Below are 11,020 nucleotides of genomic sequence, written 5' to 3'. Positions count from 1 at the left end.
TCCCCTTCCCACATTTGCTGCCGGCAGTGAGCTGTATTGCAGGACCTCTCCTTGCTGCTGATTCCCAACACTGCTGCTGTGCCTCTTAAGGGCAGCCACCAGAAGTGGGGTTTGGGCACATGTCCTTCAGTTTGGTGCCCCTTCTCACTTCTCTTGCAACATCTGTGAATTCAGCCAGAGACAAATTATGCATTGTACATGTTATTATAATATCAAAGTGAATATGCTGTTGGACACTGATACAATTAAAATCCGGCCTGTGCAATTTCATACTGCAGGCATTTTTTAAAAAAAGCTTAAAATGATACAGTATGATTAAAGGTATATTTATACACTGTCTTGTTGACAAAACCACAGAGGTTGGTTTTGCTGGGAATTTCAAAACCTGACAGTTATTGGAAGGTAAAAAGAAAAAAAATCTCAGAAAGCTCATAACCACCACAAAAATGTTTCATGTGCTTTTTGTTCATTTTGCATATTTTCCTTACCTTCTCAGTAAACATTTTTTTCCAAAAAACCCTTTGTTTCACCTCTCACTCAGAAGTATCTAAAAACCAGAAAAGGCATTGAGTTTGCCCAACAGGATTACAAAATGCCATCCATCACAAGCTCCTTTCCGTTGTTTAGCCCCCTAACCTCAGTAAATCTTCTTTGAGTCCTCCAGGAGCTGTAATTCTCACAAGCTGCTGCCTCCTGTCATTCACAACTGCTGCTTAACATGCTCATTCAGTCCTTGCATTTGGCTTTTTAAAGGGGCACTATACAAAATATTCTCAATACCAGAATAGCAGAAGACAGGAAAAACTATCACTTCCCAATATTTTAACATAGCGTGGCTGTGGCTGTTCTGAAAATCTGCCAGAATTTCAGCATTTGTGCATGCTTGGAAGTGAATGATTTACTGCTTTTTGGTTATTGACCAAAGCATTACTTTTTCAATAACAATGATGCCTTTGAATACTTCAAAAAGCAGTATCAGGTATATACATACTATTTTTTTATCAGTAAATCCTGTTTGTATTTCCCTAATAATGTCCAAGGAAAGTCTAATTTTAAATCATACTCCCACAAGTCTCTTCTAAATTCAGAATTTCACCTCTGCAAAGCAAATCCATATTAACAATATTCTTCAGTGTAGTGCAGTAGAAAATCGATGTATATTTGTAAATTATTTCACTTGCACAAGTACAATGGCATACTTTGTGTTCTTTCTGTACAACAAACATCCATGAGTCACTCATTAACAGCAGTGAGCTCACTTATGTCAAGGATACACAGGCAGCTTTGAAAGAAGCTGGCATTTTAAGTGGCATGTTTATAGTTTGTCTACAGTACTAAAAAATTTTATTTTCTTCCCTGATTTTGTAATAATAAACAAGAAGCAGGGAATCCTGCTGCCGTCCCCCAGCAGTGCCCCCCCTCGAATTTGCCCCCCCCCCCCCAGTTTAGCACATTTTAACTTACTTAGTCTGAAAACAATGTACTACTACTGGGAACAACTATTCTGTCTCATATACTCTTCGACCTTGTCTTTGCTGCCCTTGATCTTACTGCAGGGCTTATTTGGTTTGTGAATACCCAAGACAACAGTCTGACCTTGGTGAGGGCAAGAACAAAAAACCCTATTGATCTCCCTAAGATCTGGAAATCCCCCTCTGTGCCCACATTGAGAATAAATTGAGGAAGCACTTGATTTTCTTTTTGAGCTTTTGTAAATTTTAGCAGTGTAAAAAGAGTCAAAACACAGCATGACCTCTTGGGAAAGCATGAAATGCATAAATACATAAACACTAACATTTAGTAGTACTCCTAAACAGTTAACTGCTTTGCAAAACCTTTCTTTGCAAAAAGCTTGCTTTGTTCATGTCTTCTGTACCTAGTGGTTTGTATCTGTAGCCTGCAGGTTAGAGTGATATTTGCTTCTTTTTTTTCCACTGTTGCCATGTGGTGAAAGACATTTTGTTAACAGCTCATGTTGCTGTCACATCTCTTAATATGTCCTGTGCAGCACATTCTCTTTCACTGCATGTATTATAACGTTTACTTTGTGAAGGACATATATGCTGACTGGTATGGTTTCTTACAAGAGATTAGTAAAGATGTTTTGATTTCTTCAGTTCATCTTTTATTTGGCTTTTCCTGATACTTCTGTTTTACAAGCTCCCACTATCTTCAGTAGCTGTTTCAAGGTAAAAGCCAACCATTATTAGATCCTTCAGGATTTCAAATTAGCAGTTAACAACCAACAAGCTTTTAAAATTGCCATTCATCTTCAGTTTTACATTTGTTTCACTGGCTGAGATTAAAGCTATGTTTGAAGAAAAACATGAAAGGCTGGTGGATAATACACAAACTGTCTGCTCTTTCCCTGTATTATTTATAAAGGATCAGTGATCACTAACACCTGATGATGCTGAGCTGGACTCTGCCTTTCAAGCATGGGTGGCGGGGTGGCCCTGGGGTTTCTCATGGATCCCCCCATCACTTCCCCAGCAAGCTGCTGCCAGGCCACAAGGCTGCACCGCAGCAGGGCTATGAGAGCCAAGCAGGCTGCTTTGGCATGGAGCTGCTGTGCAAGATACCTGTTGGTGGACTCTGGCATGTGGTTGAGAGTGAACTTGCATGGTATGTAGTAGTCCTGCCTTACTGCAGATGCTGAACCGTGCCAATTTCCAGATGCACCAGTCAGTTTTCAAATGTGATCAGTCTCATTGTGCATAGGGTACTTTTTGTGCCACGGTGCGATAGTCAGTATGCTGGAAATGACTGAGCCAGGCTTTCTCCACCCATACAGAGATGCCCTTTTCATTGGTAGGTTCTTTGTGTAAACCTGAGAGACTCCATCTGGCCTTGGAGAAGTTCCTCTGACAACTCACCTGCTGGCACTGAGCTCTGATTAGGCTGCTCATGTATAGTCTGTTACTTGTAATTCACATGAAAGGCTATTGAAATATGCATTATGCAGTACTATTTACCAGAATGTATTTGTCCTTTTTATATAAACCCTAAATTATTCAGTAAGTCTATTCTCCTCTAAGATACTGTCAATTTCACGGTGAGTATACTGCCAAGTATTTATTTTATAGTTTACTCTGAAATGTTAAATTATATGTAAATAAATACATAGACTCCACACATGTAATGAATATTCTATTCATACTGCCAATCTATTCTACTAAAGAATATTACATCATATATTTTGAACTTTCACATATGTTTTCCATATCATATTTAGAGGGGTGGCACCCTTTACAGGTGTCCCTAACAAATGTACGTGAGGTATAATGCAATCGCTTTAGAGTTCTTTTCATGTTTATATCAAGTGTTTGGATGTATATGTTTCCAAATTCAGTGTCAGCATATCAAAACAGAAATCTATTGCATATGGATGCTTACATTTAGGCCTTTAAAATGGCTTAAGATGCTCAAGGGCTAGCCTGACAAAAGAAGGTGATTTTATGCTACTTTTTTCAACCTTTTACCTCTTAAGGTTCTTGATGTTTACGTTTGAACCTCATAGGAGGATGGTGTGAGTTTGTGACAGAGGACTGATTCTTATCCTATGGGCAGATGCCCATTCGAGTATTGGGAAAGGAAATTATGAAACACACCAGGCTGTTGTTCTCTCCTGTTGCAGTATACCTCAAACAGAAAACTATTTTCCCCTCAAATGCATACTACCCCTGTTATCTCACAGCCATTTCATGAGGGAGCCTCTGTTCTTTTGCCAGCAGTTTTAGTGGTATGCAGTGAAAGCTCCTGCGTTGTTTCTTTTGCTGCTTGCTACATTTCAGTAATGGAGCCATGTTCCTTGGCTCAGGCATTCATATACACATAAGCAGGGTGCCTGACTAGTTAGGCATACCTGCTTTTTTAATATTAGTATTACCTTCTTTATATTGGTTTTATCCACCAAAATAGAGAAGAGAAAGAAAAGGCAACTCAATGAAGGAGACCTCATCTTTGTGTTACTGCAAATTCCTTCCATCATTTGATGGCATATTCATAGCTCTGTAGAAACATTTTTTTATTTATTTTTTTTTAATAATGTTTCTCAGACTAATGAAACAGTAACATTTTGGCCTGGTAGTAGATGCATAGTTGACTGTTATATGCTGGGTAGAAAATGGCATTGCAGTTACTGATTTTGAGTGGAACTAACCACACTTAACAACGCTTGAAAAGAGCTATTAAACCTGCTTTCTCATCACTTGATCACCTGTATGTCATCTGTTTTTCTTCAACTGGTAATAAAGTGTTTGTGTTTTTGTAGGAAAAATGGTATTGAAACATCCTCCATTTTATAAATAACATTGTAGGATTTTTTAAATAGTTTTGACAGGATCTAAAATTTACACATGCACATTTTAAGACATTAAAGGGTGGTGGGTTGTCAACCAGTGCCAGACTTAATCTGTTTTGCAACTAAATAAAATAAATTTTAAACTAATTATATTAAAAAAATACCCATGCAATTTACGTGTTCAAATTTTTTTGTAAGTGTAAAGTGTCACTGTGTTTTATGTGCAACTTTCCTGAAACAGCATGTGGTTTTTCAGTGTAAACCTTTTAATCTGCCCAAGAGCAACAATGTTTTCTCATGACTCTTCCTCCACCACGTATTGTACACTCCACCTCAATGGACTGATTTTATTTACAGCTGAGTCAATATTTACCACTTTGCTACTGCCTGCAGTAGTTTTAATCCCTGTCTGAGCAAATGAATAGTACCAGGAGCTTTTTAAAGCATTTAGGCTTTAATCCTGTTATATTCAATGAGTTTCTAGTGAAAGTTAAGGGTGCTCAACCCTCCGAAGTGCTAGAATGAAAGTCTGATTGCAGAAATCATGTGTAACAGAGCTGCTCTAAGAAATATCACAGTTTTTCATTTAAAGTTTGATTCTTCTTGTAGCATAACATTATTTATTTGTACGTGGATTTTAGTATTTTATTGCAGAGACTCATCAGGAAACTTTTGCTGAATAAAACACTTGATTTCACAGATGAGAGTTGGCACAGATAATGCCAGTATTTCTTTGTATGTCCTAGCTCCTCTTAGCAAGTGGAATTGGAAAAGTGCATTTAAATTAATATATGAGGGGAAAAAAATGACTACAGAAAACCTATGGCAGAGAATTATCTCAGGTATTTTGATAAGATAAAGGGCTATTTGATGTTGCTGATAAGCACACATCAATAGCTATTTGGTGGAGCAGGCAGCAACAGCATCACTGGAAGGGGGAAAACACACTGTCATGCTTACTGGGGCAAGTGCCAGAGGCAGAAGCAGCTGCCTGTGTGGTAGCTTGTGCGGGGATGACAGCAGGAAAGGTTTTCCTCTCATATATGGAGGGTGGGTGAGAAGGACACTGGCAGTATTATATTTGCCTGGGCCTTCGTTATTACTGTTTATTGCTTGTCTTGCAATAGCCCTGTAGGATTTGATTGAGCAATGGGGAAATACTGTGTGAGGCACGACACATACAAAATCTGGAAGATGTATTTTCAACAGTGTTGTTCTACCCCTACAGAGCAAGTAATAGGATTTTGTGTGAACAGAAGGGATCCCTGTTGTACCAGAAGCATACACCTCAGAAGGAACCAAACAAAGAGGAAGTAAGAGAGAAATGAAATACACCACCATCAAGAAGCTGGTCTCTTACTCTGCTTTGATACACTAAATGACTTTGTAAATACAGACTGAGATCCAGGCAAGGCTGTTCCAGTCTTTTCTTCCACGTTGAGTGTATTTTTTTGTAAGCAGTTTGCTCTGCCCAGTTTTCAGGCAGTGATTTAAAAACACAAAATCTGCTTGAACCATACAGATATGTGGATGTTTTTGTGTAAGAGACAGAGGGTATGAATCATCACTAATGCATGCTACCTGGCACATTTTCAGAATGCATAGCAATCAGCAGTGATTACTGGAAATATGACAAGATACGAATCTTTTAATTATTCTACTGCTCGATGATTCAACTAAGAGCTCATTACTCTGGTTTACAAGATTTTTGCCATTCTAAAAATTCACAGTGTTTTCATACTACGTAAGAAGTACTGTCTAATATAATGTGATTTTTTTCCTAGATGTAGGATTACAGTTTGTGCATTAACACCAAATGACTATTTGACAAATCAATATTTCATTATTTTAATGTGCTATATAAGAGGCAACATTAAAATACAAAACAAGATGTAAAACCCATTAAAATCACCAATTTGGTTTTTGTCATAGCTAGGTGAAATTTACTGTGACAGCTGTCATTTTCCATTGAATGGTTGATATACATGTAAGTAAAAATAACTGTCAGGAAAGCGCCAGTGAAGTATATTGTCTTGGTTTCAGTACTGCTTGTTTAAACAGTTTAAACCTGTTGTCTTCTACAACTTACAAAACCATAAGCAAAAGAGGCCTCAAAAAACCCCCTAAAAAAATCAACCAAAAAACTAGAACACTTTAACAAAGCAATGTACCCATTTTACCAAAGGATATAGATATTTCTGGGGGAAAACATGAAGTGTTCAGATTTCATATTCCGTAACTTACATGTTAATTCTAAACTGATTTTAGTCATGAAAGTTTTGAATTTATGGGGTTCCAACTTATATGCTATCACTGCATTCTTTTTTATGAAGATACACTGCATAAAGAACACAAATGCATTTTAGCTTTGGGAAATAGTAATCATTATAAGGCCACTTTGCATAATATTAAATAAAATAAATTAATTACAAGAAATTTAAAGTTTCATAAAAGAATGAAAACTGAGCAGACTTGCTGCACTATTGTATATTGCCCACTGGTCAGATGACAGGAAGGAGAATGGAAATTAAAGCACAATGCAAATAATGCATTAAGAGTATCAGCTGCTAATTTTATCAGTTTGGGAGAAATTTAATGAGAAAAATGTCTACAAATAATTACATTCCTTCCTAAGGCAAGTGATCCTATTTTCACTCATGCGGATTTTATTTACTGATGAGAGGAAGGAACTGAGAGATGACCTGGGAATTTTCCAAACTCTTTCATGGATATTAAATATATACAAAATAAGAACATGATCCTTTTTTATGTAAATCAGAAAAGTGACATTGAACTTGGGGTGTGAAATTGAAGAATATTTTAGTATATAAATATTGGTGAAAGACCTTACCAGGCAATATGCCTGGGAACCCACCAATGGAGTGGGTTGAGAAGGTCACTAGTGCCTCTAAAGATGGTGTTTGTGCCCATCTACTGCAAATATTTGGAAACAGCCCCCAGAGGAGACTATCACAAGGTACAGTGACAGGAATAAATTAACTGAGTAAAAAGAGAAGTGTGCCCCATCTTTTCCATTACCACTGTTTAGTGAAATATGTGACCTCTTGGCCTAAGATGGTTGGGACACTAAATTTATTCACAGGTGCCATTATTGAGATACAAGTTTTTTTTAAACATACCTTCCAGTGCTTTGCTGACAGGCCTCACTGCGGCAGCGGTCAGCAGCATAAACCTGTCACATCTGTCCAGGCTCATGCGCAAGTCCCTTTGCTGCCACTTTCAATATCCTTACAAATGGGCTGTGGGCATGGGACAAATCAGGTGATACACAGATTGATACAAACTAGATTATTTTACCATTAGCTACTCTCCATTAAAAACTGCCTACACTTCTCTACCTGTACAGAAAGGAGTTTATGCAGTGCAGCGCACACACTGAGCACCTGCAGGTGGTGTAAATGCATGTTTGCAATAACTTAATGTACTTGTTTGTACACCTTTCTGACTTTGCAGTACACATATCACACCAACACAATTTCTGTTGCACTCTGGTAAACAAGCTGGGTACAAATCAAGGTAATCTGAAGATAAACCTATACATTTGTCACCTTGTCACAAGCTACCTCAGAATTTGTCACCTTTGTTCATATCAACACAGACTTTTTAATATAGAGGTTGTTTTACTAATTTTACACCTGAGAAGGGTATACAAAATTGACATACTACAGCTGTCTTCCCTTTCTTTCTCTGTTTCATAACTTTAGGTGCCAGCACCATAACAAAGACCTTTGCTGCACATGATCACACAAATACACAACAGCAAAATTGGTGTCAGATGCAGCTCAAACGACAGAAAACTAAAATGTGCAGCTTTGCATAATACTGTCCAGCCACAAGATGCACTAATTCCAGTATTTGTATTGTTTGGATGTTAATTGGCTTTTCTTTCAGCATTGCATAGACACAGTGATGTTGTGATCTTTTTTCCATGTAGATGTCATCTTAGCTGGCCTTGAATGTGCAGAAGGTTTATTCCTTCCAGCCTATTTCCCACTCATCACTGAAGTGCATGCTGATTTTTTTTTACTGATCTCAGTGGAAGAGCATCAAGCCATCTTTTCCTATTATCTCACAGCGGTTCTCAGTACTCTGTGAGCCACAGTGTTGTAGCATGGGACTCAGAACACCTCTGTGCTCCAGATCATACTTGTCATAGGAAATGATAGAGTGTGATTATTTTAGGTCTGTTTAGCAAGATGGCTCCAAGTCCTGAAAAAATGGAAAAATACAGCCTTCTATATTACTTTTATCCTTTGGATTTTTTTTTTCCCACAAAACTTTCAGCATTTACAAGGTGAATATGGGGATGTTTCAAGCTTTTTAAAGGAGCAGACCCATAGCCAGACTCACAGTTCAAATGTGACTGAGCACAATGCAGCAGCTGGGAGAGGCTCCATGGATGCGACATACGGAGGACACACTTCCCAGCCTGCTCCAACACTGTGAGCCGAGGCTGGAGCAGCAGGGCTGGTTCAGCTTGCACAAAGCGGGGCTTGGGAACACCTACCAGGAGCCACCAGTGCCTATGAGGGGCCGTCAGGGAGCTTGGGATCTCTCAGAAAGGCACCATGAGGGACAGCTGTAAGGAAACCTTTCTGCAGGACAGGGTAGGCGGGCAGTGGCACAGGCTGCCCAGGGGCTGTGCAGGCTCCTTCCCTCCCTGAGCAGCCTGGGCTGACCCCCATGGCTGACCCTGCTGGGAGCAATGCACGTCCCAAGCTCCCTCCTCACCTGGATTATCCTCTGGCACCATGGTCCCTTGACCTAGTCCTTGCTTGCTCTTAATGATGGCGAGCTTATCCTTGACATTAACAGAAAAATATTTAACCTTGCCATTTTATAATACAAGCACTTTCAATATCAACTGTCTTGAAAGTGCTTAGGAACCCTTTCAAGAGTGATGAAGCAGATCCCTAATGAGCACTTCTTTCTCCCTCCTGCTTGCTGCAGCTGGTGAGCCCTTTTTCAATGGGAGAGGTGGTAGAGACAGATTTCTACACTTGTTCCACTTCATCTTTACTTCACTGTTATATGTTCCTCTTTCATATCTCCCACTAATGATAAAGAAAAGGGGAAATGGCAGCTTTTTCCTGAAAGCTTGTAATTAAAAAGGTTACATTTCACAGGGATGTGAACAGTTTTCTCAGTTACGATAGCCTTTTGATCATACCACATGCCACTGTGCGTGTAAATACCATCCTGAGGCTTTAGCATCCTGGAACCCCAGCCATTTTACTGTTCTTTGTGTTTTTATGATGGTTTTAATTAATTGGGGAAAATGATGCTTTTTTCTGTCTTGGTTAAAGTAAGATTTCTGGCTACTGATTCTTGTTAATTAACAGCTCTCCTGGGGATTGTCTGTGTTTTAAGGCACTGTTCTGAAGTTCAGCAGAGCCAAGCTTGGATCCTTTGTCAAGGCTAAACTTTGGAAAATCTGTTTGCTCTTTATTGCATTTCCCAATAAACAGTTTAGTGGATAATATCTGGGAATTTATGTTTCTCATTTAACTCTTTAATCCTTGACTATTTCTTTAAAATCCTGGCCATTTATGATGAACTCTTAGTAGACACATCAATTTTGTTTGACAAACACAGATTTATGGTGTTCTGTAACATGATTTGTTATTAGAGTCTCTGATAGTGTAATTTCAGGCTATTGACACAACATTATAACATCACCTTTGCCAGAAAATGTACTTTAGGGTTTGGCTTCCTCACATTCAGAACTGCATTCATCCACTTCACAGTTTTTTACAGGTTTCATACTTCTTATATATTTTTCTCTTTCTACAGACTTTTATTTTATGGTTTGTTATACCATGTGACCTCCACGTATTTTTCTGAAGCCTGCTATAATACCTGTTCTGACATGATTTTATTACCTTAAGTAGACATCAATGACGTATATCTGTGAATTGAGCTAGTAATAAGGGGCTCAGCTTGTACTTCCCTGGCTGCGTGACTGGGATGACCTTACTGAGCTCCTGCAATGTTTCATCTTTTGCAGCAATTGCTGCAAATTTATTCCTCATTGTTTCTAAGACTGGATAATCTATGAAAATTTCTTAGGTATAAAAGCCAATCATTTTCAAATACAGTTGTCAAATACTTCTGAAAGCATTAATATTATCAGATGTCTCATCAATCTTTATTTCCCTGTTTACACTTTATTATTGAAACATAGGGTAACATCTGGGAGGGAAAAAGTATGTTGTATTTTGGGAGGCACGTCTGTTTATTTCTCCTTTCCTGTGGATATTGTGAGTTTCTAATTTGCTTCTACCACTAAGAATATCTTAAAATAAATGTCATGTATTTGATTACCCCCAAGCACTACAGCCAGAACCTGTCATTCTTTTTTCTTACATGCCATAATTAATAGGATCTTCTGTTCTTGCTAATTACCTCTAGTGTAAAAGGGTGTTTACACTGTGCTTTGAGTGTCTCATGACTAAAGGAATGCTTCTGGGATGAGGAGTCCCTGGACAGCTACTTGGTATTCCACAGAGTCCACAGCCACTTTTATTCTGCTATTAAAGATATAGGGATAAAGATACACTATTTCTTTTGATTCTTTTTCTCTTGACAACAAATTCTTGCAAAATGTTTACATCTTTCTGCAACTGTTGCATGATGTTTCAGATGCTTCATTGTTTCAGATGTTTCATTGTTAGTAGTTGTGAGTACTCCCCTGTT

The sequence above is a fragment of the Falco biarmicus genome, chromosome Z, assembly GCF_023638135.1.
Source record: "Falco biarmicus isolate bFalBia1 chromosome Z, bFalBia1.pri, whole genome shotgun sequence".
Classification (NCBI taxonomy): Eukaryota; Metazoa; Chordata; class Aves; order Falconiformes; family Falconidae; genus Falco; species Falco biarmicus.
This window is presented reverse-complemented; position numbering follows the sequence as displayed.